Here is a 25,706-nt window from a genome sequence, read left to right as displayed (position 1 = left end):
AATCCTAGGCAGCAGTTATTTCTGAATAGAAGACAACTATATGACTGTTGTAATGATATTTTAAAAAAATGAGTACTTAATAAAATGGCCATTTTAGCGAGTGATAAACACTTTGAAGCAGCCAGAAATTCAGTATCTCACAGCACATTTTGTGGAACGCTGTCTAGATTCTGCCATCTTGCTGGAATGTTCCGCCATTGCTCATAGTAATAGCTTCTTATTGACTGATGAGTATTTGTGTATAGATAGATTACGGCAAATTCAACTTCTCCAAAGACTCTAGCCCTCAACAATAGGTACCTGTAGATAAAATGCTTTGTGGATGTGCTTTGGAAGTCCAGAGATAACTGATGGACAAATAAGTAGGATTTGTATTTGGACGGATTAAGAGTCTCTATTATGGCTTTTTTTCTCAGTGAGGAGGGAGATGGAGAATTAGAAAAAATGAGCTGAGTCAAGAGGCTGCCCTCAGTAGGAAAGCCCTGTGGCTGTGTCTCCCAAGGCAGTGCCCCTGGGGTGGCCCCAGTGGAAATTCCTCAGCTTTCTTTGTCAGCTTTACCTGGGCCTCAACATCAGCTCTTAGGAGAGAAGACCGCATTACAGCCCAGGAGAGAGGTGCTGTGAATGGGGTTCCCTAATGAATGGATGAAAGGTTTTCAGTAACAAAAGGAATCAATAGTTGTGTTTCATTGGCTGAACCAAATCACACGCCCCAAAGGTCTGTGTTTTAATGTCGGTATCCTTGACATCACCCACTCTTTCTCCACACACACCCATTCTCATCTTGAGGAAGAAATTCTGCTTAGTTATTCTGGAATTTTCTTAAGCAACCATTGTTTTTGTTCTTGATTCATATATTATCAGGTAAGAGCCCCATCTTTCCAAATATGCCTCATCTTCACTTAGCAAGTGAAAAAAAATAGTTCAAAATTATACATAAGAAGAATTTTCCCATTTGAAAATTTGAATTTTGCAAGTTTGTTTTGGGTAATCAGCAAGCATATTTTCCTTGGTTGGTTCAGTAACAACATTTCTGTCCCGTCATCTAGTTAGGGATGAATGGCATATTGTGGTTTCCAAAACTGAGACTACATATGCTGCACCCAAACTCGCTCAGTTTGGGAAGCTCACAAGTAGGCTTGCCTTTGATGTTTTTTCATTCCCCTGAGTTTCTCTTTTGGCCAAAGTGAAATCGCTTCTGTGCCATTCAAAATACTTGAACTTATCTGCAACCCAGAGTGGAGAAGTAGCTGGTGAAGCCCTTCTTGGAAATTCTTTAGCATGTGGGATGGGGTAGGGTGTAAAAGGAATGGAACGGCTGGAAAAAGTTCTGGTGTGTTTTTTTCTTTTTCTGGAAAAAAGATCAATGTTGATCCACAAAGAGAAACTCACAAGAAAAAAATCTTGATGGATTTTGTGATGTGCCTTGAGCTTCTCCAGTAAGCTTGCTGAGGTGTTCTTTGATTAGTCTTCTTTTGATTGCCAACCATCAGATCTTGCATAAGACCCAACTTGTGCCTTGTATATGCGGTATAATGTTACAGATATATAAGGTTGTTTGAAAGACAGAGGGGCAGAGAGAGAGAGCTTTTGGAGAAGGTACATAAAGAAAAACTAATGTAGTGTTAGGAATGTCTTAGAGGCAGTCAAGAAGTTTGAGCAAAAATATATTGATCTAGATTACTCTAGAAAGACTAAAATGAATAGGCATAGCTTAAAATAAAACAGCCAAATAAGAACAGGCAGGACAGCTAGCTGGCTGCCATGGGCCAGGTCCTTGACTCTGGAGAAATCTCAAGAAACAGAAATTGCAGGGTCTCTGTCTTCCTGCAGCTTCCAGTCCAGCAGAGGAGTTTATCATATGCAGTTCAAGTAATTGATACGTTAAAAAAAACGCAACTAAACAGAGCCAAAATACAACTAAATTTTGTTCTTTTGTTCTGGTAAACTTTACTCATTGGACCCAACATCCATGACCCCTGGATGAAAACTCTGGCAGGGCCCATGGCTCTTCTTCCACTCTCAATCCAGAAAGTCTTCTGGTCAACTGGAATCACAGAAGCAGTTTCATTTCAGCACTTAACAGTGTCTGGTCCCATGTAATAATCAGAAACTGACCTTGGCCTAGCTACCTCTGCCCCTGCATGTCCTGTCTGTGCCTGCAGTGAGGGGGGAGGCTGAGGAGGAGGAGGCTCTGCTCTCTCCCTGCCCCTGCTCCCATGCCATCTCAGCGCAACTGCTATGGTCGTAGGGCGCATGTTGGGTGCATGCAGGAAGGAGAGGTAGGAAATTCCGCCTCTTCTAACCTGGCTGGCTGGTGTCCTATTTTCTGATCTGGCAGATGGTTTGGGTCAGCTCTCTATGATGGACTCTCCGGAGCGCTGAGGCTTTGGAAGCCCCCAGCAGCTCCCTTATTCTTGCAGCTCCCTCATTCCTGGTGGGTGTATCTCCCTTCTTTCAGGTCGTCACCGGACGATAGGATACCTTCCTCAGCCCTGGCTGTCCAATGGATGACCCTCAGCCCCTTCTTGCCTGGGTCTCCTCCTACCTCCAAGGATCCTTGGTTGCACACGTTGGACAGGATTTCTCTTGCTGGCCGAGGACACACAACTTTTCCTGGGAACTCTCATTCTCCTCCTTCCTCCACCCCACCCTCACTCAGCAGGTGCAGTCTGTGCTGCCTGCATCTGTCCATGGCCTCTGGCTCTGCCCCCAAAGCTGTTTGCCACCTCCTCTGCTGTCTTAGGCAGATTCTGGGACAGACCCTGCCACATGGTCTGCTTGGGTTTGTGTGGCCGGCTCCTGTCTCCCAGCTGCAGGAAAAAGCCTTGAAGCCCCTATTCCATGGGCCTTGGGAACGTGGGACAGGAGGTCAAGGAGGTCCCTTTAGAAACTCCTCTTTCTAATCTGAGCTTTTTCCATTTCCATGATCTGGCTGAGGGATCCGGAGTCGTTAAAGAAGTCCCTGGGCTGTTTCCTCCGCACTCTGTGGCACGTGGGGAGGGTAACTTTCCTACCAAGATCTGACTGTTGCAGCCTCAGCTGGATGGAGAGAGAGAGTCTGTCCTAAAATCCAGTTACTCGTCAAACCCAGTGAGCCAGGTACAATCACTATCACCATAACACAAAGAGAAACTGAATTCCAGGTGGTTTAAACAACCTACCCACACGCCGTAACCCAGTGATGAGGTCGGGCCTCGAACCCAGGCCCACCGAGCAGATTCTGTATTTGTCACTGGAGGGACATCTTGCACGTCCAGGATGAAGGCGCCTGGAGGGGAGAGGGCTGCCTCCCGCCAGATATTTGGGGCAAACAAGCAAAGAAACTCGGGATGAGAAAGTGCAAGAGCCCCCGCCCCTCCCCCTTTCTTGACTCCCGTCGGCCTGTGTGGTCCGCGCGGCGTGGACAACAGACCCTTGTGGGTCAACGCAGAGGCCGTGCCACTCGGCGCCGGCCCCACGGCCATCACCGGACCGCTGGAGATGTGACTGGGCTCGGGACATGAGCCCGCTTGTTCGCTCACTCTCAGTGAAAAGAGTTTTGAAATGAGTTCTGAATAGACAGCATTTCCTTTGTGCGGTTGGTAAATAACACAGAGCAAAGTTAGCAAGTTGCAGCGCCTCTGCGTTCTGATTCTATGGAACCTTTTTGTAGGGAGAAGGGCAGGATGTTTTTAACTGAATGTGACCTCACGGGAATACTAGAGGTAAGGAGAAAAAAATGATTGAGGTAACTGTGGCTGTTTGACATCTCAGAAACCATGGCTTTTAATAAAGCCACATGAAGAGAGATTCCTGGCATCATCCCACACAAAAACCAGTGCCTGGTAGCGTTGTGGAAGGTGATACTCACATTGGTTTGGCATTTGTGTAGCTTTGATTGAAAATCAATGGTTTTCTTATGATAATGTTCATGTCACATTTTTTTTCCTTCTTTAGAAAATAATAAAATTTCTGAATGGGGCAGCGTGGAGAAATCCTAAGAGAAATAGCATAAGAGCATTTTGGAACACATCCAGGAAAAGATAACTTTCGACACACCTGTAGACATTCGCCAGGTAAAGGTAAGAAAAAAATATTGGAAAAAGTACATTTAGGTTATTTTATTACATCACACTGGGTTGAACTTTGAGAGAAAACACATACCACTGGGGCGGGACGGGCAGAGGGAGGATGGAAGGCTCACCTTTTGCCCCTCTGTCTCCTGGGCATGGGCATGGAAGCCCTGTGTCCCCCGTGGCCATCGGTAGCCACCTGGGTTGTTTTTAATGCAGCCAAAGACGTGTTCACCAGGTTGAGGGCATCTGACTGAGTATGATACTCAGCAGACAGTTCTGCTAAAAAGTCAATGTATTTAATATTGCAACAGTCACTTGTACAGTATGGAATTTCTTTTAGATTTATATTTGCACTGGGACTGACTTATCTTCTATTTAGGATTTTTTAAAACATCGCTTCTTCTGTGCTCAGATGAGAAGTACATCTGTTGCTTTCACATAATAAGCATCAAATATGGAGACACGTTGAGTACTTGAACCATTTGCTTGTCGCTATAGGAGACCTGCAGCATATGCATGCTATATGACTGTTTACTGGAATGTGGGCTCTGAGGAATCAAACTTCATGGTTCTTTCTTTGAGCCATAAGATTAAAAAAAATCTCTAGCTAATTTAGGTTGCTGAAAATGAACCTTATTTGGGACTTTTGAATGGGTGTTTAAAGGAGGCTCAGAGGGACAAAGATTGCATTGGTCACTACGCAGTACTTGGGATTGTAGATGATTTTCTTAAGCAAAGCATAATAACCACTTTTATTTGTTGGTACGATATATACACATAATGTTAGCACTATGACGAGATTGTTTCTCCAGCTCGCATAGAAATTAGCTGTTGTTCTCAGGACTGTGTAGTTTTCTGTCTCATGACTGTGGTTAAGGAAAGCACTTGTACTGGAGGGGCGCAGGCAGTGAGGCTCACAGCGGTGTTCCAGCCCGGGAGAGCTTCTGATTGGTGGCTGCATTTGTTGCCTACAACTTGGAGCCTTGATCTTTCTAACTATTTCAGGTAAATTGCCGTCAAATTAGCAGGAATGGCTCCCTCAGATCAATCTAAATAATTTATGCCAAAGAAATGATACTTTTGTAAGCCATGTTCATGCGGCCAAGATAAAAATGACGTTCTTAGCAACATAGCCCTACATTAAATATATTCAAAAATAACATCATTTTTCTTACTGACTGTGTAACCAAACCTTTTAGGCGAGACAGAGTCCTTAGTTTGTGACTGTGCGTTGGCTGAGAAAACCTCTATTTCCAACACGAAATGAAAATAAAAAATTCCAAGATGAAAAAGGCTTTATTTTGATTATTCCTTTAAACTATTTGAATTTAAGTTCAGCTCTGTACATCGCCCCGTAGGAAATCCAGACCTCTGAGCAACGCGTTGATGAATTGGGGTGGGAATGTAGGAGAGAAACGATGTCCGCACTGGACTTTTTTCCGGAAACCGTTTACACAGGCTCACCAGCAGAGGGCAGTGCAGAGCAATGAACTCTCCGAGGCGTTTCCAGACAGTCGTCTTGACACCTGAAGTGAAAATATCTGCATGAAAGTAGATATTTTCTTTCTGGACAGCGTCTTCCTCCAAAGTCATAGATCTCTGAAATAATAACAAAACTCCCCAAACATGTTAATCTCGAAAAGGGCCCCTCAATATGGAAGGATTGAGGTGCAAGGGACAGATTTTTAATTCCCTGAGGTCATCAGAGATGTTTTCACTTCGATTTTCCTTTTATTTTATGACAAAAAACTATGTGAAGCCTAGTGTTAGTCATGTGCACAGCTTTTTATTATGCAACTTTTCGGAGTGATTTTTTCTGATAAAAATATTGCAAAAATCACAAATTCAGATTTGCTTAAGAATCCCTACACAACAGAGCATTCGAAGCAAAATGCAGCTTAGAAAGTTTCCCATTAAATGCATATGTCCTTGATGCAAAACGAAAGTCCATTGTTTTACTTGTTAATTTTTTTTCTTCTCAGAATTGCCACAGAAAACATTCTTTGTTTTATAATAAAACACGTGTGATACTCTACCTCGGACACACATTTTATACTGGCAGTCTGGAAGAAAAACCCACTACACTGGAACAGAATTCCAAAGAATCTGAGGGGGCAATTCTATGGGAACATGTTATATTTTGTTCCATGGTTATTATAAAACTCTAGTTTCATGGTCTATGCATAAATGTTTAGGGGATCTAAATGTCTTTTCACTAAATTTTATTTTGTAATCTGAAAGTTAGCATTTAAGACCATCATTCTTCTACGCTAATTAGGATGATAAAATCCTTTCCCCTTTTCAAAAGTTCATGAGCACATAACAAATTGGAACTACTTTTACAAGCCAAACGTCCCTCTTATGCCATTAGCTTTCTTGGAGTTACCTTCTAGATGACTTTGGCTCATGTTAACTGCAGATATTTGACATATCAAGTATGCTTGTCTTCAGAGGTTTCCCAGGCAACTGCAACAATTCATCTGGTTCTAGTCAAAAGTGCCCTTGAACTCTTAGCTCACTTTGCTTCCCTGTATGAGTCATGTGTGTAGTAAAGGGAAAAACACAAAAGACTTCATGTAACAGGCTAATGTGAGTGACGTGGTGAAGAGAGGGATGGATTTCACAAAAGGATCTGCTTGGGTGTTAAGACTTCAGCTGGGTGCCTGCGGGTTCCGTTTGTCAAGCTCTCATTTGCATTTGGGGGGAGGCCACAAGCCACATCATGTGTTCTGGGTTCTGTTTAACTCTTCTCACAGTTCCTAGAGCCCCAAACTCTTACCCTGGGTGTCCCCAAGGACTCCTTCAAGGCCTGATCGCCTGCCCACCAGGGAGTGACTGCCCCCAAATCTCTGAGAGATGCCTCAGGACCCCAGCTGACTCACATGCCCGCTGGCCTGTGAGAATCATTCTCCACATCTTGTTTCTCACGTAACCCACTGGGAATCCATGGTTAGAGCCTTGCTGCATTTTGCTTAAAGGAAGAGTTTCTGAACAACAGAGTAGGCAGTAGTTGGAATCTCTGGTACTGTGGGTTGTGAAGGGTTCCTCTGCTTAACATTGATTACGTTCTTTATTGTGTTTAAAAGGAAAGGTTTCACCTCACCTAGGCAGACAGTGCAGCTACACCATCACCTTTTCTTCCCCTTTATTTTACTCCTGTCTTCACAGCTGATTGATGAGTGACTAGAATGATGGCCAATAAGGCAATATAATATGGACAGCTTGCAAATCCCACTGGTAAGCTCTGTAAGTGGGAGCAGATTGCTGTCTGAGTACAGGGCTTCTGCAGAAGTCTCTCTATCAGATCCACATTGAACTCAAAGTCTAGAGAGCTGCAACAATTAATCATGTGTTATTTGGATCCAGCCATAAAAGTATGGTGACCACCCCTTCCCCCACCCCTCACCATTCTCCTCTCCCTGGATTTGTTACATTTCATTTTGTTCAATATACTTATTGAGATGTAAACATTCCATTGAAATGTATCTAAGTAGGCAGATTTTCAAGGATCTACTTTTATGGGTCGATAACAAATTTTAGAAAGGCTATTTCCATTGATGTGTGAAAGTATGCAATAACTTCTCTAGCTACTGGCCCTTCTACCAGCTACATTTGCCACTGCGATTGTCACTTTGAATAATCCTTGGGTTATTACAGTTAACATATGATTTTATAGTAGGAAATGTAGTTGTCAGGATGTGAAATAGTAGTAATCAATTTGAATAAATATTTCTATTTGTTTTCATAAAAGTTTTCACCCCCCAAAGAGAACCCTGACCAAAATAGGAATATAGCAGGATCAATGAAACAGGTGGCATGAGTCATCTCACTGGCTTTTAATTAAAAAGGACGCTGTGGTTGTTGGCGTGGACTGGACTTCACATAGGCAGTGCTTGAATTTCTTAAGCTGAAATCCAGCTGGAGAGTTCTTAATCAGAATGGACTTATTTTGATAATTTATAATCTGTGTATTCAGAGCATTGATGTGACAGTTTTGATACCTAAATCACCGTTTTAAAAATTCAAAGAGATATATGAATCCTGAGTCTCGGACAGTTATTCCTGAGCCAAAGGATTTCTGTGCAATGCTAACATGGATAATAGAGAATCAGTCTTTCACTGTACAGTTTTGTCATCATGTTTCAATAACTGAATGAATATTCTGAATTAATAAGCATAACGTTTGTATAAGCTAAAGACTAGTCTAAGCTCTGCATTCATTGATGGGAACCTTAAGCAAATGCTTCTTTTCATCAGCTTGTTCAAAAGGCATAAACATAATTACAGTTCTGAGGTGATAACGTACCGACTGGTTAAAACAGTAATTGGGTCTAGACAAGGTAACTTAAAGTTAGGGGTTGCATGTTGTTTTGAGTACTTGGAAGAATCTGGAAAAAATCATTTTTTTGAAAAAGATATTTTTACTGTTTATCTTACAGAAAAAGTCTGAGCATTAAACCCCCACTAGAACTTTGGGGATTTTGTTTTTCTAAAACGTTGGTTAAAATTCAGATAAGTTGATACTTACAGTTTGAGAATAAAGATGGGGAAGTGATAGAAATATCAAATGATGGGTTAGTTTTACATTTCTCAGACTGCTCAGGGGGCAGTGAGGGAAAGAGGGACTTGCCTGGCCGCATCCCCACAGCTCTGCTTTGCACCTTCTCCTGAGGTCAGTTCTGGAAAACAGTGCTGAGTCTTTGGGTCACATCTGGTTCTGCCTTCTTTTCCTCCTTCCTTCTTTATCTGTCACATGGCCTGCCTTCATCTCTTAAATCTTGGCTCTGATATGAGACCGGGGAAGGAATGATGTGAACATGTGCTCCTGGGCCTGGGAACAGCCCTTGCCCCGACTCCTTCCCTCTTGGCGGTGCTTGTCATTCATTCTCACAACAAATATCTGAGCATTCTCTGTGCAGGGTGAGTCTCAGTGCTTTGAATGTGCCGTCTCGCTTAATTCTCTCAAAAGCCCTCAGAGGTTGTTCCTGTTACCTTTATTCTACAGAAATGGAACTGAGATTTTCAGAGAAGTAAGGATAAACATTTAAGATCATAAAGCTACTAAATGTTGATGTTAGGATGTAAATGCCAAACCACAACTTTCCTCATTGCGGCTTCAGAAACAGACCTGTCTCTAGGGGGTTTACGCCTTAGTACTGATAGTTCAAACCTTTTATTTTGAAACAATTTCAAACTTAGAAAAAGCTAGAAGTACAAAAGTTGTAGCATAAATCATTCCTGGGTCACTCAGATTCCCCAGGTGTTCACCTTTGACCACATTTGCTTCCTATCATCCATCTCTATTTCCGTGTGTATGTATGTGTGTGTGTATATTTAGATGTATGTTTCTGTTTTTCATGATGAAATGTCTGTGATAAGTTGCAGATGTGATTCCCCTTTACTGCAGCACATCTCAGGGTATGTTCCTGAACACATGTACCTAATCTTACATACCCACCATACAAGATCAAAGTCATGAAATTAACAGTAACACAACCTATACACTTTATTCAAATTTTACCAGTTGACACAATAATATTCATCACAGTAAAGACAATCAGAGCAAAACAACTGTGGTCCAGGATTGAATGCAGGACCATGCACTGTATTTCATTGTCAGGCCTCTTAAGTCTCTTTTAATCAGGGACATTTTCTAAGTCTTTCTCTCTCATGAGCCTGACATTTGTGGACAGAGACAACAGCTAGCTTGTACATTTTTCCTGTTTGGGTTTTTATGATGTTTCGTCATGATTTGATTCAAGTTATTCATTTTGGCAGGAATTCCATAGAAGTAATATTGTGTTCTTTGTAGTCCTGGATATCAGGAAGCACACAGGTAGATTTGCCACATTACTAGTTTGTTCATTTGGGTATGATGATATGTACTGTACTTCATCATAGCAAAGCTACGATTTTTCCTTTTATAAGAACTTTACCTTGTATAAAGTTATTTTGGGGTATGTAAATATTTTGGTTTTTAAAACTCTCATTGATTTTAATATCTGCTGATGATCCCTTCCTGGATCAGTTGTTATTATGATGGTTGCCATTTGGTATTACCTATCTTTGTTGACTTTGTTGAGTGATGTACTATTAGTCTAGAGAGACACAGTATCTCTGGTTTCTAGGCTGTAGTCTTGTGTGGTTTCATTATTAATCTAGGAACACACAGAATGCCTCACAATACTTATTTCGTTGCATTTTCACAACATCTCTGCCAGGTAGGCATTATTATATCCATATTTTGTATGTGAGGAAACTGAAGAAACAAGTTGGCAACATTTTCAGAAAGAAAATGTTAAAAATTAATCCTTAAGCTGGGTGCAGTGGCTCACGCCTGTAATCCCAGCACTTTGGGAGGCCGAGGGGGGTGGATCACAAGGTCAAGAGATCGAGACCATCCTGGCCAACATGGTGAAACCACGTTTCTACTAAAAAAAAAAAATACAGAAATTAGCTGGGCATGGTGGCGTGCACCTGTAATTCCAGCTACTCTGGAGGCTGAGGCAGGAGAATTGCTTGAACCTGGGAGGCGGAGATTGCAGTGAGCCAAGATTGCGCCACTGTACTCCAGCCTGGCGCCTGGCAACAGAGCAAGACTCTGTCTGGAAAAAAAAAAAAAAAAAAAAAAAAAAAAAAAAAAAAAAAGGAAAAGAAAATTAATCCTTAAATAGCACTGGTGATGTCTACAGTAAGATAATAGAATGAAGTTTTAAAAGTACAAAACAACACTTTAAAAAAATCAAAAATTTATTGTAACATTGTGCCATGATTTGTAAACTTTGAAAGTAGAGACCAGGGAAAGAGACAAAACTTCACCTCACCCTGACATTTGAGTGAGGTGAGGTGAGAAGATGAAACCTGAAAAACTTTCCCACCATTGCCCAGCTTGCAGAGAAGATAGGAACGATTCACAAATGGCAAAGGAAAGGAGAAGATCCCTGAGTACGGAACTTCAGTGTTTTTCCTGGGCTGAAAAGATGGAGAACAAGAGGAGGTAGGAAGGTCAGAATCATCAAAGCTAATTCTTATCTTAGCAAATAGCAGAAAGGAAAATGAAAGCAAGCAAGACACAATTCTTTAGGCCGCAGAGGCCAAAGTGATGAAGGCGGGGAAGACCCCAGGAGAAATTTTTCTCCCTTGCTGTAGAGCAGCTCAGGACCTCAACCTGTTGGTTTTCCTGCCCTTTCCCCACCCATGAGGAAGGGAATTATATGATCCCTGGGGAGAAAACCTGAAACAGGGTAAGGGAAGGCCTGGAGCAGATTGTGTGAATGTGGTTCCACTGAATTGTGGGAAGGGCCCAACGTGCCTCTAGGGATGTAGCCAGAGCATTGATGCAGAATTTTAAAGTGAAGAATCCCAGTCCACCAACCCTAAGCTCCTAAACCCAAGGGGAAGCTCCTGACTCCTCCCCATGTGGTCAAGTTCAACAAGAGTAGGAGAATGGAAAATAACCAACTCCCCAGCCTGAGTTCCAAGGAACATATGGGTGGGTGTCAGAGATGGTGGGGCACGTGGTAAATAAAGGAGAATTGATCCAAATTATCTCAAAAAGACAACACAAGTTGAAAAGCAGTACAGGTCAAATAAGCATGCAAGAAAGGAAATCTCCTGGAGACCAAAGAAAACATTACAAAAATGAGAACAGAAAAGAGAGAATAACAAACAATGTGAAGGAAAGGCAACAGAGGTAAATAGAATGGAACATGTAAAAGATGTTGTATCTCTGAAATCCATCTGGAGCATCTCCAGGCAAAGATGGTGGATTGAACATATGCATGTACTTTTTCTTTTTTCCAAATCCCCACAGAAATAATAAAGATAAATTTAAAAAGCCTGGAAGCCGGGGTATCGATGAATGAGATGTAAATAACTTAGCCGGACCCTCAAAATCTAAAGACAATAGATGGAAAGTTGACAGCCAATCTAATCAGTAGGGCAGAATCTCCCAATAGCTAAGAAATTGGGAGTACTTGATAATTTTAGAAGTGGAGAGTGAAGTGAGGCAGTTGACATAGAGGAGCCTGATTGGAGGTTGGAGATTCATAGAAATAGAGGGAAATCTTCAATATTCCCTCCCTCACATAGTGCAGGAGACGAGCAGCAGATGAAGCCGATGACACATGTTTATCTTTTGGAATTGGTAATACAAGAAGGTTTCTCTGCTGAAGGACCCTAGCCTCACCTGAGTGTACACACCCACAAGTCAAGTGGATTGAGTGAATATTTGCATTCTGCAGGTTGAGATTCCCATCCTCATTTTCTCCCCCTGCCAGCCTCCTGCAAGAATAGCAGCCAGGCCTTTATCATCCAGAAATTCCCCTCCTGGGATCTGCACCCAAGAAGAAAGCTCCTGGAGATGCTGACAGTGGCAGACCACCTGTCAGTGCAGCTCTCCAAGTCAACAAGCCCACTCCCATACCCAGAGCCCTATCAGCCATCCAATACGTCACTCTTAAATGTCCCCAGCTACCCAAGGAGAAATGAGGAGTAAGCAAAACTGGCAAACAGCAAAGCAGCTTGAAAGACATGGAGATGGTAAAGAAGAAGAACTCATATTAATGTCCCCACAACTTATATTAATGTCCCCAAAGTCATACAATCATGGAACAGGGCACTTGGAGAACAATGACGAGAGAACTCTTGGAAATAAAAATAATTAAAAAAATGATTTTTAAAATTATTATGTTTAAAATTATATTTCATGATGGCAAAATACAAACTCCATGGAAACATTAGGAGGTGAAGTTGAGGAGCCTTCTTTCCAAATGGAGAAAATGTATAGAGTTGAAATATAGGAGGAAAAAAGTAGGACAATTGGATACTAAGGGAAAGAAATCAACAACAAAGCAATTCAAGATAGTTCCAGGAAAGTGAGAGCCTCAGGTTTCTAGTCTGACGGGGTTTGTCTACAAGAATGAAAACACATACAGTTAGGCACACCTGTAGTTTTGTTCTGAGGACAAAAAATAACAATGATTCTTTAAGCTTAGAGAAAAAGAGAGATTAAAGAGGAAAAATCACAAAATATAATGAGTTAGGACTATCTTACACAAACAGTGGAACTTAGGTCTAACCTGGATTTTTATACACGGCCAAACTATCAAATCAAGTGGGAAGGCTGAATAAAGATGGTTGAAAATATGCAAGAGTCAAAAATGTTTTAACTTCCAGATTTCCTATCTCCAGAGCAACTGAAGGATATGCTCCACCAATCTGAGGGATTAAACTAAAAAGGAAGAAAATGTGGGATCCAGGAAACAGGGATCTATTACCAGACAGAGGTACGGGATCCCAGAATGTGGGCGAGGGAATTTTGAGGATGATAGTTCTGTAGAGCTAGAAGCCAGCCGGTGCGGAATGGAACAGGGAGGATGTTCTGAGACAGATTCTCCAGGAAGATGAATTGATAATGCACCTGTGGCATCTGAATGTCCTGAGAGGAAATTTCTATGACTGCAGAGCAGTGTGAGGTCAAATTCATAGTAATGACTTGGAAAACACTGCAAACAAATTTTAAGACAATTATCTGTGTGCAGAGCTGTATTTGGGGAGCCCGAAGCTTATAAAATTGTGGGGGCCCTTTCTGAGATAATAATACAAAATGATAAATACAAATTTAGGTTCCAGAACAAATATTTATTTAGAATGAGTAAATATAATTACAAGAAATTACGCATTTAAAATTGCAGACATATATTGAAACCAAAACAAGTTACAGATAATATTTTCATTTTAAAATTGTTTTTATTGACCAACAGCCTTTATATTCCTATATTATTATTATTATTATTATTATTTGTATTTTCTTATAGAGATGGGATTTTGCCATGTTGGTCTCCAACTGGCTAGTCTCAAACTCCGGACCTCAAGTGATCTGCCTACCTCGGCCTCCCAAAGGGTTGGGATTGCAGGTGTGAGCCACTGTGCCTGGCCTATTTCTATATTATTTTTAATATGTTTTTGAGCACCTCTTTATTGACAATGCTCTTGTAATATTTTCCACAGAAAGAATGGAAAGCTAATCCAATCTTTTTCTAATGTGATTAATCAAATTTATCTATTTTTAATTAATGATGGCTTAGAAAGTTTTCTTCCAGCACTACTCTTCTCTATTGAGATTGTCATACATTTTTAATATGTCTTCACTTTTTATAGCAAAGTGACAGTAGATCTTGTTCAGAACTGATAATCAGTGTGATTTTCCTGATAGCCAGACCGAAAATCAAACTATTATGCTATTTCGATATAATGGTAGGCACTAGAAGATTTACATCAAATGTTAGATCAGGAACCCTTTCCATCAGTGACCAGGTTTGGTATCTGCTAGGAAGGAAAAGCCTGGTATGTGGCCACCAGTGTTTCTGTTCTTTTTGCCTTACAGTTTGTAATTTACCGAGACATGTTTAATTCTCGATTAATTTTGTTGATGTTTAAATTACTCACAATCATATTAAGAGTTAGAGAGGAGTACATCAGCAAAGTGGCTGACTAAAGTTGCCCAACACCCATGTCCTGGCCCAGCCCCACAAAAATGAATAAACAATGAATAAACAACTACACTTTGACCAGAATGGCTGAATGAGTGTGGGAGTACAGCAGGCATGGCAGAAACCCTGTGGAGCACTTACACTAAGTGTGGGCTCTTAAAGAAGGGAAAGAACCATACCACCATACCTGTGCCATCCCATTCTTTTTTATTCAGTTCAGAACCAGGAAGCACTCCTCCCTGTGGGGAAAAGGTAAGCAGGAGGTACCCAGTGGCGCCTACCACCGCTGTGGACACCAGCAGTCTTCGCTACTGGAGAATCCTGCAGTCTCCAAGGGCTCTGAGCTCAGCTTAGGGAGCTGCCTGGAGTTCACATAGCTGCCCTGCTCCAAAGGAGGAGCTTCCATTGTGCCTCCCCTCTTGTAGACCAAGCTGCTACTGCACTGTGCCATCTTAAAACCAGAGCCACTGCTGGAGTGTGTCCTGCTTGGGGGTCCAGTCACCACTGTATCCCTTTATCCCCGAGGCCCAGCACCATTGTACCATGATCTCAAACATGGTAGTCAACATTCCCCAGCTGAACCACAGCAAGTCCTTATCCCCTGGGAACAAGCTACCCAGAAGCCACTACATGTTCCCCATTCAAGTTGCTGCTGTGCTCCAGCCCCAGCTACTTGGAGCCAAGCCCCGTGGAGCAGCCATGCATCTCAGAGCCTGAACTAGCCCAATGTCCCGCCCCCAGGAAACTGGAACTTTGGTCCAGGAGAGCAGCTACATCCCTGGTATCCAAGGTCTTATGGCAGTCTGTATCTCAGGCACCTGGGTCCCAGCCCAGCAGGGCAGCCACACCCCACAGTGCTGAGCTGATGTGGCATACTGGCCCCCAGAGAAACAGAGCCTTGGCTGAGCCATGCTGCCCCACCCCTGGGCTGAACAGCTGCTGTGCCCTACCTTCCTGGATCTGAGTCAGCCCTCTGGAGTCTCAGTTTATGAGGCACACATCTCCCTCAGAAGTGGCACCTGCTTCCCAGAGCCCAAGCTATAGCTGTGCTCCACTATTCTGGGGTCCTTCTGCGACTGCACCTGGCCTCACAGGGACTGACCTACTACTGTATTCCACAGATCTGGGACTACAGTCATCACTATGCAGTACCCTCACTTCTGATGCCTGAGTTGCCATTGTGCCCTATTGATTCTAGGACCTGAATTGCAGCTGTCCCCTGCTCTCTGGGGACTGAGCCTCTGGAACATGCCTTCTTCCCTGGAGCCATGCCAATGCTGTGCCCTGATCTCCAGGCTTAGAGTCACAGCTACATCCCTGAACCCTGGGCACAAGCTACTGGGGAATGCCTCAGAGTCACAGTCCTTGGCTTGGTGGGAGACATGCATCCACCTGTGCCTCAGAGAATGAACCTGTGCCCACATCACAGGTGCCACAGTAGTTCAACAAGACACTGAGCCCAGGACCCCAGTTCTGCAGCCATTCCAATCACTTGTGCCCTTGAACACAGAGATGCTGTGGCTGCCTGTGGCCCATGTCACATCTGATACGAACAGGGATCCCTTCAGCTAAGTGTGCCCACTGTGGGGGAAATAACAGGAGAGCCCCTAATGCCCTTGCCACCAAGAACCCTGACAATCTACCATGCCACCACCACTGGCACAAACTCTTAGAGTCTAAGACATGAGGTACTCACAGTCATTGCTGATGTTGGTCACAGCTGAAGAAGCTACACAGAGACTACACTACTGCACCCACTCAGAACCAGAGCCAAGTACCCTGCTGACCTGACACCCTAGGACTCATCTGCAGATGAAAGTCTTTCCCTGTGAAAGCCTCTCTATAAAATTAGAAGAGACAACTGTTCTACTGGATGCACAGGCATCAATGTAGGGACAAAAGAAACATGTAAAAGCAAGGAAATACGACACCACAAAAGGAAGACCGTAATTCCTTAGTAACTGGCCACAAAGAAATTGAAATTGAAATTGCCTAAAAAGGAATTAAAAATAAGAATTTTAAGGAAATGAGAATACGGATACACAATTCAACAAATTCATGAGCTGAATGAGAAAGTCCACAAAGAGGTAGCTCTCATAAAAGAGAACCAAATAGAAATCTTGTAGCTGAATAACTCAATGAATAAAATTTTAAAAATTGACAGTTTCAATAGCAGACTAGACCACGCAGAAGAAAGAATCTCTGAACTTGAAAAGATGTCTTTTGAAATAACGTGGTTGGGGGGAAAAAGAGTGAAGAAAATCTATGGGATTTATGAGACGCTCATTAAATAAACAAATATTTCAGTATGGGATCATCAGAGGGAGAAGAGGAGGAAAGGCATGGAAAACTTATTTAACAAACAAGTTGCTGAACAATTCTCAAGACTTGAGAGAAATATGGACATGCAGATTTACGAAGCTCAATTATCTCCAAACAGGTTCAACACAAAGAGGGTCTTACTGAGGCATATTACAATCAAAACGTCAGAAATCAAAGACACAGAGAGAATTAAAAAAGAAGAAAGAGAAAAATGTCAAATGATACATCAGGAAATCTCCATTAGACGATCAGCAGATTCATCAGCAGAAACCTTGCAAGCCAGGAAAGAATGAAACAATATATTTAAAGTGCTGAAATAAAAAAAAAAACCTGTTAGCCAAGGATACTACACTTAGTAGTGCTGACTTTCAGAAGTAAAGGAAAAATAAAATCTCCCCCAGAGAAGCAAAAGCTAAGAAAATTCATCACTACTAGACCTGCCTTACAAGAAATATTTAAGGGAGTTCTTCAGCCAGGAGCAAAAGGATGATGATTACTGTCATGAAAATATATGACAATATAAAACTCACCAGTAGAGGCACATTCACTGTCAAATGCAGAATATGTCTTTACTGTAGTTGTGTTGTGTAAATCTTTCAAGTCTAATATAAAGGTTAAACATCAAAATGGTCAAAAATAATTATGGCTACATTAAGCTGCTAAGAAATATGCAATATAAAAAGATGTAAATTTTGACAACAAAAAAATAAATTGTAGATGATGAGGGAGAGGTTAAAAGTCTAGAGTATTTGTATGTGATCAAAGTTAAGTAGTTATCATCTTAAAATAATCTATTATAACTATAAGATGTTTTATGTAAGCCCCATGGTAACTACAAAGCAAAAAGCTATAGCAAATACACAAATAAGGAAGAAAAAGGAATAGAAGCTAAGCATTACAGAAAATTACCAAATCAGAAAGGCAGACAACAAAAGAGGAAGAAAGGAAAAATAATCTATAAAACAACCAGAAAACAATTAACAAAATGGCAGGAGTTAAGTCAATATCTATCAATAATAACTATTATCAATAAAAACTGAATATAAATGGATTAAACTTTCCAATTAAAAGGCAGAGTGTCTAAATAGATATAAACCCAACATCCAACTTTATGCTGCCTGCAAGAGACTCATTTCAGCTTTAGGGATACACATAGCCTGAAAGGGAATTAAAGAAGATCTTCTACACAAATAGTAACGGAAAGAGCAGAGATGGCTATGTTTACAGCAGATAAATACACTTCAAGTTAAAAACTGTTACAAGAGACAAAGAAGGTCATTATTTAGTGGTAAAAGGGCCAACTTATTAAGAAGAGATAACAATTATAAGTATATATGCACACAGCAGAATACCTAAGTATATAAAGCAGATATTAATAGACATGAATGAAGAACTAGATAGCAATATATATAATAGCTGGGGATTTTATCACCCCACTTTCTAAAATGGATAGATCAACCAGACATAAAAGTAATAAGGAAACACTGGATTTGAGCTTCACTTTAGGCCAAATAGACCTAACAGACATATATGGAACTTTCAATCCAATAGCAGCAGAATAAACATTCTTCTCTAGTGCACACAGAACATTCTTCAGGAAAGCCCTTATGTCAGTCCACAAAAGAAGTGTTAACAAATTCAAGAAGACTAAAATTATATCTCACATTTTTTCCAACCACAACAGTGTGAAACTAGAAATCAGTAGCAGGAGGAATTTTGGAAAATTCACAAATATGTGGAGACTAGACATGTTCCTGAGCAACCAATGGGTCCAAGAAGTCAAAAGGGAAATTTAAAAATATCTGGAGACAAAAGACAATGGAAACATAATATATTGGAACCTATGAACTGCAACAACAGTAGTTCTAAAAGGCAAATTTGTAGCAATAAATGCCTACATTATAAAAGAAGAAAGCTCCAAAATAAATAGCCTAACAATATGCCTCAAGGAGCTATAAAAAGAGCAGCAAATGAAACCTAAAGTTAGCAAAAGGAAGGAAATAATAAAGATCAGAACAGAAATAAATCAAATAGAGCACAGAAAAACCATAGATAAAATTCATAAAACCAAGAGCTGACTCCTTGAAGAAATAAACAGAATCAATAATCCTCTAGCTAACCTAAGAAATAAAAGAGATAAGACTCAAATAAGTAAAATCAATAATGAAAGTGGAGACATTACAACATACACCTCAGAAATAAAAAGAATTATAAGGAACTATTCTGAACAATTGTATGCCAACAAATGGGATGACCTAGAGGGGAAAAATTAATTTCTAGAAAAAATATAACCTACCAAGATTGAATCGGAAAGAAATAGAAAGCTTCAATTTACCTATAACAAATCAAGAGAATAAAGAAGTAGTTAAAAACCTTCCAACCAAAAAACCCCAGGACCAGACGGCTTCAGAGCTGAATTCTATCAAACATTCAAAGAAGAATTATTACCGATACTTCTTCAATTCTTCCAAAAAATAGAGATACAGACAATACTTTCAAAAATATTTTATGAGGGCAATATTACTTCGCTACCCAAGCCAGGCAGACACCACAGAAAAAGAAAACTACAGGCCAATGTCTCTGAAGAATGGTGATACAAAAATCCTTAATAAAATATTAGCAAACCCAATTCTACAATGCATCAAAAAGATTATACATCATGACCAAGTTTATTGCTGGCATGCATGTTTGGTTTAACATACACAAATCAGTGTGATACATCACATTAGCAGAGTGAAGGAAAATAACTATGATTATTCTCAATTGACATCTCAATTCTGTGTCTCAATTGATGTAGACAAAACATTTTTTGAAGTTCAGGATATTTTCTGATCTTTCAGGATCAAAACTCTTAACAGTTTAAGCACAGAAGAAAAGTTCCTCAACATAAAGGCCATTTGTAAAAAAAACCCACAGCTAACATAATGATCAATGGTGAACAACTGGAAGCTCTTCCACTATGACCTGATACAAGGCAGGAATGCCCATTGTTACTGCTTCATTCAACCTAGTGCTGACTACTAGCAAAAGAAGTCAGACAAGAAAAGAAATAGAAGGCATCCAAATGACAAAGGAAGAAGAAAAATTATCTCTATTTGCAGATGACATGATTTTATATACAGAAAACCCTGCAGATTCCACAGAAACTCTTAGAACTAATAAATGTTCAGTAAATTTGTAGGATATAAAATCAACGTAGAAAATCAGTTACATTTCAATACCCAAATAACATTCAGGCTGGGAAAACATCAAGAAAACAGTCCCATTTCAATAGTATAAAAGTGCTTAGGAATAAACTTATCTAATACAGTGAAAGATTTGTATGCTGAAAACTGTAAAACATTGATAAGAGAAATTGGAAAAGGCACAAATAAATGTGTCCATGGATAGGAAGAACTAATATTGTTAAAATGACCACCCTACTTAAAGCAATATACAGGTTTAATGAAATTCTTGTCAAAATTCCAATGTTATTCTTCATAGAAATTGAAAAAAAAAAACTCTAAAATTTGTATGAAACCACAGAAATGCCTGAATAGCCAAAACAATACTAAGAAAAATAAAATTAGAGACATACTTCCTGATTTGAAATTATATTACAAAGCTACAATAATCAAAACAATATGGTACTGAAACAGAACCATAGACAGTGGAACAGAATGGAGTACCCAGAAATAGATTCAAGCATATACAGTTAACTAATTTTTGACAAGAGCATAAAGAGGACATAATAGGTAAAGGACAGTCTCCTCAATAAGAGAGACTTATTGGAAACATTGTTCTGGAAAAATTGGATTTCCATACACAAATGAATAAAACTGCACTCTTATACCATACACAAAAATCTCAAAATGGGTAAAAGGCCTAAATGTAAGACCTAAAACCATAAAACTCCTAGGAGAGAGAGAAGGAAAAAGCTGCTTGACATTGGTCATGGACAGTGATATTTTTGGATATCACTCCAAAAAGCTCAGGCCACAAAAGTAAAAATAAATCAATAGGACTATATCAAACTAAAAATTCCTGCACAGCAAAGAAAGCAATCAACAGGAAAAATATTTGCAGACCACATATCTGATAAGAGATTAATTTCCAAAATTTATGAAGAAGTCTTACAGCTCACTAGCAGAAAAACATAACCCAATATTAAAAAAATGGGTGAAGGACCTGAGCAGACATTTCTCCAAAAAAGACATAAAAATGGCCAACATATATATGAAGATGTGCGCAACATTACTAGTCATCAAGGAAATGCAAACTGAAACCACAATTCTATTAGTTATGACTTCAGACCTGTTAGGGTGATTATTATCAAAGAGACAAGAGATACATGTTGGTAAGGGTGTACAGAAAAGGGACACAGGACACTATTGGTGAAAATGTATATTGATACAGCCATTACAAAAAACAGTATGGAGGTTTCCAAAGAAATTCAAAATAGAATTACTTCATGATCCAGAAATCCTCTTTCTGGGTATATACCTAAAGGAGATGAATTTACCATCTCGTAAAGATGTGAATGATGCAAATATTCATTGCAGCATTATTCACAATAGCCAAGATACGGAAACAACGTAAGTGTTATTGATGGACAAATGGATAAAGAAAATGTGTTATATATTTACCAATTGGTATGGTCCAGCTCTGTGTCCCCACCCAAATCTCATCTTGAATTGTAATCCCCACATATTGGGGGAGGGACCTTGTTGGAGGTAATTAGATGGGGGTGGTTCCCCCATGGTGTTCTCATTAGTGAGTGAATTCTCATGAGATCTGATGATTTTTATGGGGATTTTCCCCATTTGCTTGGCACTTTTCTCTCCTGCCACCTTGTGAAAAAGGACATGTTTTCTTCCCCTTCTGTCATGATTGTAAATTTCCTGAGGCCTCCACCAGCCATGTGGAACTGTGAATCAATTAAACGTCTTTTCTTTATAAATTATCCAGGCTTGGGCATTTCCTCATAGCAGCATGAGAACAGACTAATACAGCAAAGGAATATTATTCAGTCTTACAGAGGATCCTACCATTTGCCACAACATGGATAAAGATGAAGGACATTATGCTAAGTGAAATAAGCCAGACACAGAAATAAAAATATTATGTAATCTCTCTTATATGTTAGACACATACAGGGAGAATAGATTAGTGGTTACTAGGGGTGAGGGTAGGGGAGGAAATGGGGAGATATATGTCAAACATATAAAGTAGTCAATATGTAGAATGAACAAGTCTACAGACTTAATATAACATGAAGACTATAGTAAATAAAATTGTATTAGGGATTTTTGTAAATAAGTAGTTTCTAACTGCTCCTGTCACAAAAAGTAACTACATGAGATGAAGACACATTAATCTGTTTCGCTATGATGACTATTTTACTACCTATATGTTTCCTATAATATCATGTGGGAAACCTGAAATACACACAATAAAATTCATTTCAAAAAAGAGTTAGAAATTTTGTCTACCATTTATTTTTCTGCCTTTTTTTTGTATATTTAAATATATGGGCATACGTATTCTGTGTGTTTGCATACTTTACAATTTCCATAAACAACTCATCATTTTTAGTAATTATGTAAAAGTGCTCATCAGTTCAGTTTTTAGGTTTAGATTAATTATGTTTTGGCCTATCCCATCACGTTTGCTTGAATCCAAAAATTAGGTATTTAGGTTGGAGAGCACTTTCCATTTTGTGAAGGATACTGCTTTCAGGTATCTCATCCCCAGGGACAGGTGTGTCCAGTGGCCAGGCAGGGTATGAAGTCACCATCACCATTAACACAGTTTTCTGTATTTGGATCCCAGTAACCATGCACGTTTCCTCCCTTCCTCAGGTTAAGTTCTTTCTCATGGACCACGAGAAAGTCAGTGTCTGTGATTTGGCTTCTCTCTAACCCTGGAAGTTTACATTCACCAGACATGGTTCTAGCACCTAAACCACAATCCAGCTCTCCCCATGAGATTCCTGGGCTCTTACCTAGATATCTTCATGATTTCTTTAGCCCTCACTTCCTGATTGGAATGCTAACTTCTCAGTAATGTCTTTCTGGATCACCCTGTTAAATCCGCAAGTCCTACCCTGCTCTTAACAGCTCTGCCTACTTGCAGTTTTGTTTCTTTGCTTTCCAAAGCACTTATCAATCTCCAGTGTAATATGTTGGATTCCTCTTCTTTATTTATATGCTCAATGAACAAAGCCGAGGATTGTGTCTCTATTGCTCACAGATCTACCCCCGCCCTTAGAAAAGTACTTGGACATAGTAGATGCTCAGTGAAGTGCTGTTGTCCGGGGGAGATGGTGGTGGTCCCTACGTTGAAAGAAGTCAAAAGTCCTGCTGCAGTCCAGCCAGGACGCTCTGTGATATCCACAATTATAGGCTTTCTCTGATAGAATTTTTCCAAGGAGAGACTTCCCCCGTGACTCACATTATAGACTTTCCGGCCTCCTTGCCATATGGTTCCGGAAATGTTCCCTTCTTGGTTCGTATCCACTCTCGTGTCTTGAATCATTGCGTCTGCTGTGTTTCTGTAGTTTCTTTCCCCTTCACTTGATCAGCATGTTCATTTTCAAAAGCCAACATTTAATACTAAGCACAGAAGACTGGTTTTGAAAAAGGTAAAAATTTTTATTCATTTAGCAAATGTTCTAAGGTTCATTGCTTAAGGAATTTATACTACAGTTGGAGAAACAAACACAGCTCTGTGGGTGAGGATATAGTAAAGGACCCAGGTAGAATATCAGGTGCTAGGTGTTCATTTTGTGGCCAGAATTAAAATATGAAATGTAAATGCTGTTTTCTGACTTCCCTTCCCACACTATTTAAAGAGAGGGAGCTTCGAGGAATGTCTCCTTGTCTTACAGAGAACATAGGAATTACTAAGATTAAAAAAAAATCTGAGACATGAAGAAGTTTAGGAAAAAGGAAGTGGAAGAGGGGGATTGGGAAACAAGACAGGACGTCTGAGCAGCTCTCATGGGGCGCACGTTTGGGGAGACGGAGCACTAAGGAAGATTTTGGAAAATTTTTTTGTATGTTTTGAGGCTTACAGCCTACCCCAGACCCACTGGGTATTGTTGAAGATTTGTGAGTACGAAGATATGATGAGAATTACACTTAGATGATCTTGGCAGTAGCCTTTAGCTTGTGTTATGCATATGCACATGTGTGTGGTATTTGGAGGGATGCCTTAAATAAAGAACGTTATTAATGGCTTCATGCATTTTTTTTTTTTTTTTGAGATGAAGTTTCGCTCTTGTCGCCCTGGCTGGAGTGTAATGGCGTGGTGTCGGCTCACTGCAACCTCTACCTCCTGGGTTCAAGAGATTCTCCTGCCTCATGCCTCCTGAGTACCTGGGATTACAGGTGCCCATCACCACGCCCAGCTAATTTTTTTGTATTTTTAGTAGAGATCGGGTTTCACCATCTTGGCCAGGCTGGTCTCCAACTCCTGATCTCAGGTGATTCTCCTGCCTCAGCCTCTCAAAGTGCTGGGATTACAGGCGTGAGCCACTGTGCCTGGCCTCATGCATTTTTTCATTTCCCATAAATATGCAAAATTACTGCCTCTTGAGTGTGACTTTATTTTGTAGTAACAGTTTTTTTAGAGAGGACCACATCTGCAGTTTTACATGGTCAGTGAACAGAAAATGATTGACCATGGGAAACTGCTCAATGCAGTCTGAGGACACATTGCAGTGCATTTTGAGGACACCAGTTCAGGACTGAGTATATATGGTGATGCTGGCTGCACACGTGTTATTCTCTGCTCTACATTTCTCTCCCCTGTTGTGGACTCTAAGGGGTCTGTGCCACAGGTCTGGGCATCACTGACTATGTTTTCCGAAAATGGCAGAGAAGGATACATCGTTCATAACACTTTCCTATTTTGAGTTGATTAAATTAATTTTAATAGCTGTGTGAATTGCACCACAGAGCCACCCTTGGAGTGAACAGAAAGTGCCATTTCAGGGTTCTCAGAAGGGCCTAATCCTGCTTAGAACTTTGTCCACCCAAAGTCAATTCCATATTTAAGCAGGAGAATAGGGTCTGGAGGCAGGGAATCTAAGGCCAATTTGTGCTGACTTCCCACAACTGAATCAAAAGGAAAACCCAACCTCTCCACATCTAAGTAACAAAGAATCAGAGGCTACTCCCTTTACACAGCATTGCAGATGAAAAATAGAAGGTACCTCTGATTGGTCCCCTCCCGCAACCAATCAGACCAGTCAGACTGGTCATGGGCCAAGTCTTTATGTATAACTTTGTAACTTCCCTTCAACCTGATTGGTCACCTCCTGCAACCAATCAGACTGCTCATGAGCCACTCCTTCATTTACATAGGGTGTAACCAAGTAACCAATGAGAAACCTCTAGAGTGATTTAAACCCCAGAAAACTCTGTAACCAGTGCTCTTCAGCTGTTTGCTCTAGCCCACCACCACTCTGGAGTATACTTTCAATAAATCTGTGCTTTCATTGCTTTATTCTTCATTGCTTTGTTTGTGCATTTTGTCCAATTCTGGATTTGTAGTCAAGACCCTCCATCAGTAACAATATTGAAATTTTATCTGTTATATTAAGGCCATTAATTCCACATGGGTCTCATTTCTGCTATATTAAGGCAATGTCCTCCCTATTATTAAACTCTTGGTAGGTATCTGTCTTGCTGACCTCACGCTTCGTGTCCTACTTTCCCAGTAAAGCGAGCCACTCATCTCCACCAGAATCTCCATCTGCACCATCACCACCTGCTTTATCACCATCCTCACCACTACCACCATCACCACCACCACCACCCTCACCACCACCACCTCACCACCACCACCA

The 25,706-nt window shown here is 40.5% G+C and overlaps 1 long non-coding RNA gene across 3 annotated transcripts in view; it reads left to right on the top strand.

Moving 5' to 3' along the window:
* Positions 1 to 3,509: 3,509 nt before the first annotated feature.
* LOC119471770 overlaps positions 3,510 to 25,706 on the top strand; it is a 241,325-nt gene continuing 219,128 nt past the window's right edge. Inside the window, exons 1-3 of one of the 3 annotated variants that reach the window (XR_005200853.1) lie at positions 3,620 to 3,707; positions 3,940 to 4,064; positions 5,417 to 5,700. This is a non-coding gene — a long non-coding RNA (uncharacterized LOC119471770). Of the gene's footprint in view, positions 3,708 to 3,939; positions 4,065 to 5,416; positions 5,701 to 25,706 lie in introns of those variants that run through there. The other 2 variants (XR_005200852.1, XR_005200851.1) reach the window with 2 other exon arrangements.

Source organism: Cebus imitator, unplaced genomic scaffold (assembly GCF_001604975.1).
Source record: "Cebus imitator isolate Cc_AM_T3 unplaced genomic scaffold, Cebus_imitator-1.0 Scaffold73, whole genome shotgun sequence".
Taxonomy (NCBI): Eukaryota; Metazoa; Chordata; class Mammalia; order Primates; family Cebidae; genus Cebus; species Cebus imitator.
The sequence above is the reverse complement of the archived record's forward strand: the minus strand, read 5'-3'. Positions and strand labels throughout refer to the sequence as shown.